General features: G+C 40.9%; 1 non-coding gene across 1 annotated transcript; it reads left to right on the top strand.

Annotated features, from left to right (window-relative positions):
* Positions 1-6,379: 6,379 nt before the first annotated feature.
* Positions 6,380-6,451, top strand: trnah-gug (transfer RNA histidin (anticodon GUG)). The gene has a single exon. It is a non-coding gene; the product is annotated as a tRNA-His (tRNA).
* Positions 6,452-9,375: the final 2,924 nt, after the last annotated feature.

Here is a 9,375-nt window from a genome sequence, read left to right as displayed (position 1 = left end):
GGTTACTCCATTTATCTAGAGTGGAACGCTCACATTGACAAATGCACTGGTTCAAAGAAACGCTCAGGCCTCCAGATTAGAAAGAGACACAGCATCATCAAGAGATTCAGGATCAATCCAGTGGCTTCTCAAGAGCGGAACTGTCAAGTTTCCTGTTCCTGCCGGAAATCTACCGTGTTGTACTCCTCTTTCCTACCGTTGTCCCATATCAGTATATAGGGTATGCGTTTACGTCACTTTGCCTCAAGGACACGCCCACTTCAGTCGGACTGAGTGGCAAAACAAACCCCAAATTGCATTGCGAAGAGCAGCAGTAAACACAGAGACCAGGAAAATTGATTGATTGTTGATTTGTTATAGCTACCAGAGAACCAGGGGTCCACGAACATCCTCATGTGGCCAGAAATCATATCCTGACATTTATTTGTACCTGATTTCAGCACCTGGAAAACACAGAATGTAAAGCCTGAAAGCTATGAAAGGCTCTATAGGATTCCATTTATAGTATAAAGTGTATTTACCCAAGTGAATACACGTATTATCTATCTTTACTTTTGGTATTTAACATAGACTGTATTATTAACAGACATATAGTCTCCCAATGGTATTCAAGTAAAGTTAGAATCAAATTCTTCACAGCTCAGCTAAAGCTGCTTGTGCCTGAGTTTCCATTTATTAGGAAAACTGGGTTAGCCTCTGTTTATGTTTACAAATCATGTCGAGCACAACATTCATTATCACACAAAAACAAAAATGTTTCATTTGTGAAAAATATAATGAATGTAAAATGCTAACATTTAGAAATTTTGTCATTCGAGGTATGATTTAAACTGACGTAACTGACACAAAATGGGAACTGCGAATCCAGCTATTGTTGCCTGGATTGTTTCTGAAAACTGCAGTTATCCATCAGTTTCTCTTCTCTTTGTCTTTCAGTAGTCTGTCAAAAGATCGCCCTTCCCCATTTTCTGATTTTGTTTAAGAGTTTTTGACCGTATTGAGCCAATGCTGCCACTCATCTCTCTCATTCTACCACCCAGTGGGCGTAACTGCAGTGACTTCCTCTTGCTGTGACATTGTGACGGGGTCAACTTCCTAAAAAATGATGGGAAATGAAAAGTAAACAATAAAAAGGGAACTGAGTAACAAAAATGATGTTAGGCTTGGTTCTCTATGGCTTTGATTTAAGTCCCTGTATTTAAGGTATGTAATGGGTGCAATAAAAATAATATCATTGGAAAACAAAGGTGATAAAAGGGAGGATGTTGCGTGGGGGAAGGGGTGTGTGTGTGTGGAGGACCGGGAAGAAAAAGGGTGCCAAGGATATAGGTCAGAAGCCTTGGACTAACGTTGTGCTAAAAAAAAGTATCCAACAGCCACGAAAAGGATGTTAAATGCACTTAAACCAAGAGAAAAGAAGTTAAGCTGTGGCTAACCTTTGGAAGCTGTTTCCTCTCCCCTGTCCCATCAGTGGAACATACAGAGGAGCCACGTGGCTGGAGGATGTTCCCAGACCAAGAGTGAGATTATTTTTTCTCCACCTGAAGCATTTACCTGGTATACCAGAGTATTATTTTTGATTGATCATTCTTTTTTTGGACTATTTTTCCTGTTTTGTGGAGTTTTGTTGAACTTTCGGGGCATGAAGTGCGCAGAGGCGAGGAAGGACTTTTCTTTTGTTTTGAAAAAAAAAAAAAAAAATCTTTAACAGACTTTTTTCAGGAGAATTGCGGTTTTCGTTAGAGGGTTTTGTGGGGGTAATTTCAAATTTATACAGTCACAGTTTTGAACAGTATTTTGTGTTGTTTTTTTTTTTAATTGTATTATTGAGACGTCTGCTGTCTCGGACATTAGAGAGCACATCATTGAAAGAAAGGGTTTTTTTTTTTTTTGTTTAAAAAAATTTACGGTTGGGCTATTAGTTGTTAAAAGAAAAGGAGAGGTTAAACCGTTGTTTTCAGATTACTGAAAGTCTAATCTGAGAATTCATAAAGACTTTCATGTTCCAATAACAAGTCCCCCTTTTTGATGTAACTGTCATGAATTCCCCAGGAAAAAAAAGCGAGGAGGACCCAAATGTAGATATTTTTATGTGTTTACGTCAGTCGTCCATACGAAACAGCAGTTTTACGTGACTGAAAACGACGTTTTCTAAAAACTCCGGCCAAAGTGGAGATTTTGGAAAAATCTGGTTTCATAATTTTGTGTAGACGCCAGTAAACAGAGTATTAAGTTCTGAAACGTCACAGCTGAATGACAGGGCCTCATTCTGGTTGGCTGACACGGGTTTTACGTCTGGAAAACACTGCCCATTATGGGTTTGGCAAGTCTCGAGCGGCACTCACCGGCGGATTTACCCGCTATGTATGGACAGAAGTATGTTTAAAAACAAACGAGGGGGGGATATTCGTTTTTGAAAATACCCGGCTACATGTGTGGACATGATCAGAGACTTTAAACACTGAAGGGTAATCAACCACATGTGCGGAACAAGACACAGGTGAAACACATGAGGAGCAATCAACCACAAGGGAAACACCAGGGGTGGATCCGAATAGTCCTTCCTAAGTCCTTTCCTATCCACTTTACCTTAACCCCGAAAAAAAACGTCACAGGGTCAAGGGAAGGAGGGGAAAAGATGAGAGGAAAGGAGAACTGCAGCCAAAGAGGAATTCGACTGCACTTTCACTTTGATGTCATATTTATGTGACAACAATTACTTGTGACGTAGGTAAGCCACGACGACCTACAATGTTTGAAAATGAACTACAAGAAGCACATTTGTCCGCTGCCTTATCTCACATGGTTGTTTCGTGTCTTCACCGGTTAACATTAACAATCCATGATCAGAGGATTTACCTGTGATGGTGTTTTGTCTTTGGTCATGCAGTGTGTGTTTCCTGCTCACAGCTGTGAGCTTCATGAGAGCATCTATAAATGTTGACAGTCTGAAGCCTGATAACACAAGAGGACTGTCTTGGATAATACAGCAGACTGTCAGAAACACTACACCCCCTGTTTCATTCACATATATCATTACGAACATTGTTTGAATTTATTATATTTGGAGTATTGTAAAAGTCCTCATTTGTCCTTCTTTTATTGATGTTAATAAACATTATTACTTCTATCACTAGTGATTCATTGTTTCAGTTCGGAATTGCAACCAAACGTTTCGGGTTATAAATCTTTTTGACATTCATACATTGTGAACACAACAAACACATTCAGGCAGACACATGATGGTAAATGTTAGAAAAGCAACAGTCTCGCACATAATTTCTGTCCCTTCTCCATCGTAAGTTTCCATAAACTTTCGACAGGAGACGTATTTATACACGTCACGTGCCGCAAGGCATTATGGGGCGTTTTCTTCTCCTTTCCTTTTGAAAAGGATGGTCCGGTGTTTACTAAGCTAAAGGGGATATTAAAGGAAGCGACGACCCTCCTTTCCTTAACTTTTGGAGAATTTGAACAGCATTTATCATGGCCGATGCTTAAAAGCTTCTGGGTCATTTCTTCAGTTAGGAAGGTTCCTTATCAAAAAAGGACTATTCGGATGCACCCCAGGAGAACCAAACCAACCAAACACAGGGAAACTCAGGCAGATACCAAATACATAAAAGACACTGAAACACCAAAGACAACCACAAAGACACATATAACAAGAACTAAACCTAAACCAAAGATTAACACAGGTGACACAGAAACACAGGACAAACACTGAACCACAAAGTAACACAAGAAAACCAAAACCCAACAAAACCCCCAAAATCTAACACGTAACTATTTCCAAACCACACATCCTCATTACAAAAAGATTTATTTTTTACTTGCATTTCAGGGAGTGACAGGAGTCACGTATGCTAATAGTCGCCTTTTATCACGACTCGTGTGTAATACACATGGCCATAAATGCTTGAGAAGGCAATTTACTAGGGGAAGTTGAGTTCTGTCTTATACTGTAACTCAGGTTATCCCACAACCTAAACCCTCTGTCCGTTTAGTTTAAATCCACCCGTTGATGAGAAGCAACATCAAGTAGGCGAGGTACGCACTGACAAGCCCGACCAGGTGGTGGTTGTGTGAGCCCACACTCCAATATCATTTATTTTTGCTTATTTGTGTAACAGATACAGGATCAACAGGCTGGAGGGCTAACAATAATGAAACTGATAAAAACAAACTAGACCAATGAGTACTCGGCTACCCATACCTATCCCTATTTATAATGTTCAACTTTTTCGCTATATTCAAATGTATTTCTTTAAATTGGTAGGAAGCCATATTTATCTTGATTACAAGAATTAAATACATGAAATATTTAACTCTGTGTGAAATCTAAAATTTTTCATAACCTGATAGACAGGCAGTAACCTAAGCTTCCAGATACTTGTGGTGAAGTAAGATGTGAAACGTCCACCTTTAAAGTGTTGAGCAGTTGAGGAATAAAACCAAATAAATGTATAGGTAGCTGTAGTTCTGAAGCACAGCTCATCGTTAATCTGATGTTTTATAATCCATCAAAGGAGCTCTGAGGTGCAAACATCTTAAAACACCAGAAAGCTGTAGGCTGTTGGTGTCCCTGTCCGTCATGTCAGTGCCATCAGACAGGTGGAAATGAGTGTCTCCAGGTTGGACCTGCAGCTGCTCTCCTTTACAAAGCTGTTGTGTCGCTCGGCTGACAGGAACTCTCCTCTGAGACCAAACTTTTCAGGGCTGGTTTTGAAAGTCTGGTGTCAAAAAAACAACAGCAGTTGGGTGTTTATGTGTGGATGAAAAGGCTGCGTTGAGCAGTTTGGGGCAAAGTCATGCCTCCCTCCTGGACCAGTTTCATCATCACTGCTCATGAGCAGACCCACATCAGCTCTGTGAATCAGCCTCAGCACACCATCCTACCACCTGCTGTCAGGCCCTCACTGAAGACTGGTCTGGATGGACTCCAACACGAGCATTCGCATATTTTAAAACCCTGCTGTTGCAATCTGGGATTAAATTGGAGGTCAGAAGCATTTCAATCTGCTCTTGTTTTGAAAATACAAAGATTTGATTCATTGTGCTGCTGCAGGAGTGAAACTTGGTGGATTTTTCATCAGCGTTTAAACATAACGACATACGGTGCTCTACACCCGAGGCTGAAATAAAAGGGTTATTTAACATGTGAATGAGGACTCCTTGCTTTTGCTGTAAGATCTGACTTCTGCAGATTCACAGCAGCAGCCTGACTACACTACTGAACAGTTTCCCAAACCGCTGTGACAAAAGATTACAAAGTCAGACTTTAATTTATTATTCATCACAAGTCAAAGAAATGTCAAGTACCAGGATGGCGGCTAACTGAGGACAGAGCCCGTCTCTAAGGCTGAGCTACAGGCTCAATGACTGGCTGGAGTTATTTTTTGATACCATAGAGAAAGCTTTTCTCTGGAGGTGGAGTACTCTGACACCCTGAGTTGGAGCAAAGATTCAGTTTCCCCCTTGGTGGGAACAGTCATCCTGGTCTGCCACCCCACAGGTACTGTCCCAGACCTTCATGCAACACTGAAGACAAAAACACAGTCTGCAAAACCTGACAGAAAGCACAGGAATACACTCACATGAACAGTGAGAAAAGGGAATGAGAGAAAGTTACAGTCACTAGGCTTCCCCCTTTAGATCAGAAAACAGTTCATGACATACAGAGGAGGCAGAAACCAGTCTAGACTTAAAGTGATACTCCGGGATGGAGCAAGTTGGGTCCTATCACAAGGTTTAGGGCAGAAATTACCCCTACAGCAGTGATTTTGTGCAGCAGAAGCCCAGAGCGCTCGCACCAAACACCCCCTCCCTGCTCCTCTGCCGGTTTCCTCTGCACTCAGACGGGGCCATATTTTACTTGACCAAAAACACAAATAAACGGACTCCCACCGAAAAAATCTGATATGGGTCTGCATTCACGCTTTATTTAGAGAATTTTCAGTGCGTTACTTTCACACAAAAACACCGCTAAATAAGGCTTTAGTTCTCATCGTGTCGTAAAACGGTGCTACCTCCGCTGCAGAGCCACAGCTGGCTACGAGGCTACTGATTAGATTCATCTTGTCTTCTTTGAAAGCTTAATTGTTCGGGACAGACCACATGATCAATCTGTCCCGCCAGCTACTACTGGAAACAGCTGACAAAAAGACACCACACAGCTGTCTGGATGACAGCTTCTGAAGAAGACGGCAGCGTGTACGTCAAAACATTTTAAGGTAAAAAATTCCTTTTTGTCTTTAAAAAGAACACTAAAACACCCAAGGAAACCAAAGGCAAGCAGACTCCTGTCCAGGGCTTCAACTTGTCTCTGGTAGAAGGAGGCCAATGGCACAGGCAAGGAGGAAAATAGCACAGGCAAGCAGCCGTGATCGTATAGTGGTTAGTACTCTGCGTTGTGGCCGCAGCAACCCCGGTTCGAATCCGGGTCACGGCAAAAGTGCTGGGCACGATTATTTTTCTGTCATTGCTTTTGGACACACTGGCCTCTGATTTGCTCATCACAAATCAAAATGGAGAGCTCCAGAAAGTCTCCTGCACCATTCTAGTAAGCCACGAGTTCCTGGTAACCATGTCTCTTGAGTGGCCTTGTCCACACAGATTTTTTACTATGAGCCAAATGTTTTTAATATGAGGGGGGCGGGGGATGGAGTCAGGCTATGCACACACACACACACACACACACACACACACACACACACAACAGTATTGATATTGTTGATTGTGGCTACGAGGCGCTCGCCGCTTAGTGTATCAGTCTGCACGCGCGGCGTGCCAGATATAAACAAACGCAGGTAGTCTGCCAGGACGAAGAGACACGATGAGAACTAGAGCCTTATTTAGCAGTGTTTTTGTGTGAAAGTAATGTGCTGAAAATTCTCTAAATAAAGCGTGAATGCAGACCAATATCAGATTTTTTTTGGTGGGAGTCCGTTTATTTGTGTTTTTGGTCAAGTAAAATATGGCCCCGTCTGAGTGCAGAGGAAACAGACTGACGAGCAGGGAGGGGGTGTTTGGTGCGTGCGCTCTGGGCTTCTGCTGCACAAAAACACTGCTATAGGGGTAATTCCTGCCCTAAACCTTGTGATAGAACCTAACTTGTTCCATCCCGGAGTATCACTTTAAGGAGTTTCATCAGTGATCTAAACATTGGTGAACTTAAGACCCCGTTTCCACCAAGCGGCTCACTTTGGTTTGTCTCAGTACGGCACACATTTTATGGCATTTCCTCTGACTTATACTGGGACAGATCCCCAAATAACCAAGAAGAGTCGTCACACTTTTTGGGAGCCTTGGGGTGCCAGACCAAACTGATTGATCCCAGAATGTGGAGTTACAACACTGCAGTCTGATGATTGGTCGAAAGAATGGTCACTTACCCTGTGACAGCAGCTGTATTTCTCCTAGTAGCACACAGCCTTCTCTGAAACAAAACTTGATTGATGGTGATAACAAAGAGCCACATGCTAGTCACAAAGAAGGCAAATTGATGGATATCTTCCATCAAATCTGAACAAAACAAAAATCATGTTATTTGGAAATTGTAAAATACACGATCAAAGGTACAAATAGATGGTGTAAACATTGAAAGAGTACATCAAAATAAATTCCTGGGAGTGATAATAGATGACAAAATTTGCTGGAAACCTCACATCAAACATATTAAATCTAAACTGTCTCGCAGCATTTCAGTTCTGGTTAAAGCAAAGCATGTCCTAGATCATAAATCACTCTATATGCTGTACAATTCACTGATTCTTCCGTATTTAGAATACTGTATAGAGACATGGGGGAACACATACAAAACTGCACTTCAGCCACTTTTCATACTACAAAAAAGAGCAATGAGAATTATTCACAGGGTTGATTATGGGGCACACACAAATGACTTATTCTGGAAGTCAAAAACTTTAAAACTGTTTGATTTGGTTGAGCATAAAACAGCCCAAGTTTTATATAAAGCAAGTAACTATCTGCTACCAATAAATATACAGAGAATGTTTCATGAAAGAGAGCAAGGCTATGATTTAAGAGAGAAATCAAATCTAAAGGTTGGCAGAGCTCGCACAACAAAGAAAAGTTTCTGTATCACCATTTGTGGAGTAAAACTGTGGAATAAATTGAGCACTGAAATCAAAAAAATTTCAAGTATAATTCTGTTTAAAAAGAGACATAAAGAAACGATTCTCCAGAGGTACATTAAATAACTTACACAAGATCTTCGTTTGCTAATTGAATTAAAATGTGGCAGGAAATGACACATAGTGTAATGAAGCAATGAAATAAATATTCCTTTTGTTTTGTGTAATTGAATTAATTAGAAAAAATTAATGGTTAAGATTAAAGGGGTAGGATTAGATAAGTTTTATACTTCTTCCTACTCCCTTTCGCTCATGTAAACATTTTTTTATTGTGCACTTATTTCCTTATGATTATATAGGTACTCTGTATGTATGTATGTATGTATGCATACATCTGTACTTTATCTTTTTTTTAATTTTATTTTTGTACATTGTTGTTTACGTGATCGAAATCAATCAATCAATCAATCAATCAATCAATCAATTGCTCTTTATTTACCCTGTCATGATTTTCTTCTTGTTTCATCTATTAGCAGGACGTCACCTACCGTGAAGAGGCATAGTTGGCTGTGGAAACACAAACAAAATCAGGTGTAACCAAGCCAACCCTTATGAAACAGTACTGATCCAAACCAGACTGCTTGGTGGACATGGCTTTAGTCATTTGGGGCCCCCTGCATCTGCCAGTCTTTTGTATCTTATATCTGTTACTGTTATTCCAGTATTTTTAAAACATTCAAATAAATAAAATAAATGCTTTTCATTTGGGTGTTGTCCCACATATTTGTGTCCATGTAAAGCTGATGTGGATCACCTATCAGTGACTCTCCACAGTCAGTATTCACAAACAGGATGAGAGCTGGATTATCAAATGCTGTGATTCATATAGCCAGCAGCTTGCCTGGATATGGTAGGCTGCGAGTCCCTTCAAAAGAGCTATGACAGTCCAAGACCCATCAAGACCAAGACACCCAAGACCATGACAAGACTGAGACCATTTAAAAGTGGTCTTGAGACCAAGACCATAGCAAGCTGCAAGCCTAGTCTCATTTCTTCTTCTTTTGGAGTTAATGATGGTTGGCAAACCAGCTTGTGTGTGTGTGTGTGTGTGTGTGTGTGTGTGTGTGTGTGTGTGTGTGTGTGTGTGTGTGTGTGTGTGTGTGTGTGTGTGTGTGTGTGTGTGTGTGTGTGTGTGTGTGTGTGTGTGTGTGTGTGTGTTATCACCAATGACTGGGCTGAAGTGTGGAACAGAAGTTTGTCAGATACAAAAAACACATAA

The sequence above is a fragment of the Halichoeres trimaculatus genome, unplaced genomic scaffold, assembly GCF_033239565.1.
Source record: "Halichoeres trimaculatus isolate MK-OKI-2021-1 unplaced genomic scaffold, fHalTri1.1 fHalTri1_scaffold_6, whole genome shotgun sequence".
Lineage (NCBI taxonomy): Eukaryota > Metazoa > Chordata > Actinopteri > Labriformes > Labridae > Halichoeres > Halichoeres trimaculatus.
Note: the sequence above shows the minus strand (reverse complement) of the source record. Positions and strands in the feature narration are given on the sequence as shown.